This window comes from Herpailurus yagouaroundi, unplaced genomic scaffold, assembly GCF_014898765.1.
Source record: "Herpailurus yagouaroundi ecotype Mexico unplaced genomic scaffold, PumYag 77, whole genome shotgun sequence".
Classification (NCBI taxonomy): domain Eukaryota; kingdom Metazoa; phylum Chordata; class Mammalia; order Carnivora; family Felidae; genus Herpailurus; species Herpailurus yagouaroundi.
In genome coordinates, this window is record NW_024412388.1 from 95,027,812 (window position 1) to 95,029,441 (window position 1,630).

Here is a 1,630-nt window from a genome sequence, read left to right on the forward strand (position 1 = left end):
TTAAACATCCAGACTTCCATGAGAGATCATGTGGAAAGTCTCCACATGATGATTTTCATAAATGGGAGGCTTAGACCGAATGGCCCCCCACTGCTGGCCCTAGCCCACTGGACCCCGGTGGCGGTCCCTGTCCTAGGTGGTTAGTGGCCAGTCCCTCCCTAGGGTTTCTCCCCGCTGCAGAGAATACCCTGCTGGAAAGGTTCGCCGCCCTCCGACCCCTTTGTTCAGTTTTCACTTGTCCTTCAAACCTCAGCTGAGTGCAAATCTTTCCAGGATGCTCTTGACCAGGCTGGGTTGGTTCCCTCCTGTGCGCCCCCTGTGCCCCGTGCTCTCCTTATCACAGTGCTTAGCGTTCTAACACTTATTTGCCGTCTGTCCCCCTCACCGACTGGGGGCTCCCTGAGGACAGACACTGCGTCTCTCATTTTGATATCTTGGGTACCTAAACCATAGAATGCCTTCATCAAGTGTTGTTGATATGAATAATATCATCAATGAACGAATGAATGATTCAATCAGTAAGGTCCTCAAGAGTTGCACTGCTCGCTGCTGGTCTCCCCCTTTTCTCTCGGATCCTTGCAACCACCCACCCACCCACCACACTCGGGCCCTCTCTGCATCTTCTCCCTCTCGTTGCTGAGCAAGCAATGCTCCCCCTTCTTTGCTGTCCCTGGGGAATGGCTCACCTTCAGTGGGACAATGAAGGGGCAGAAGGCAGCCGCCGCTGCCTCCAGGGCTTTAAGGTTCTGCCGGAGGGGCCCACACTGGGCTCTGCACCAGGCCCCGCTCTCTGGTGGGGGGGGGGGGGTCTGCCAGGTGATGAAGGGGCCTTGGAAGGGCTGTCAGCACATCTGCTACTTGCTTGTGAAGAGGGGCCACCTGGAGGCCAGTGGGGAACTGCGATGCTGGGCGGAGGTTCCCGCGGGGCCAGCTGCTCACTCCCCGCTCCCCCACCGGCACCAGCTGCTGACGGAAAAAGCCAAGGCAGGGAGACCGCAGCTGGGGAAGCCTCAGCGTTTGCTCCCGTCCCCGCCACAGTCTGCCGCCTTAGCCACACCTAACCCCCTGCAGAGCTGGCCTCAGGGCCTTTGTGCCTGCCATCCCTTTGCCAGTTTTTCTCCTTTCCGTTCTCTCTGACCTATGACTTGCTCCTCATCCTTCCAGATCAGCTTAAGTGTCCCCGGAGGTGACACCCCTCTCTGCCAGACTTTCTCTTCTAGCTTCCTGATTGCTCAGTGGGGATCTTTACAACAGATTTGTCCTGTCGTATTTATTCGCTTACACATCGGTCTCTGCCTGAGCGTCTGGTGGACAGCATGGGCATCCTTCCTCTCTGAGTCCTCCGTGCCTGGGGTGGGGGGCGGGGCGGGGGCGCCGGGCACACCTTGGAGGTTGAGCAAGCGCCCAAGGGTGGTTTATGCTGTGTGATGTGAGCGGGTGAATCTATGGCCTGGTAGCATGAACCACGAGTGCGGGGAAACACAGGTTCACGAGGATGCGAGCATGCACACGCGCACACACACGCACGCACAGATGCACACAGTCAGGCACACGTGCTGGCCCAGCGCCCCTCCCTGTCCCCCCCCCCCCCCGCACACAGGGGGGGAGGGGGCTCAGCGCGCCCCCCCAT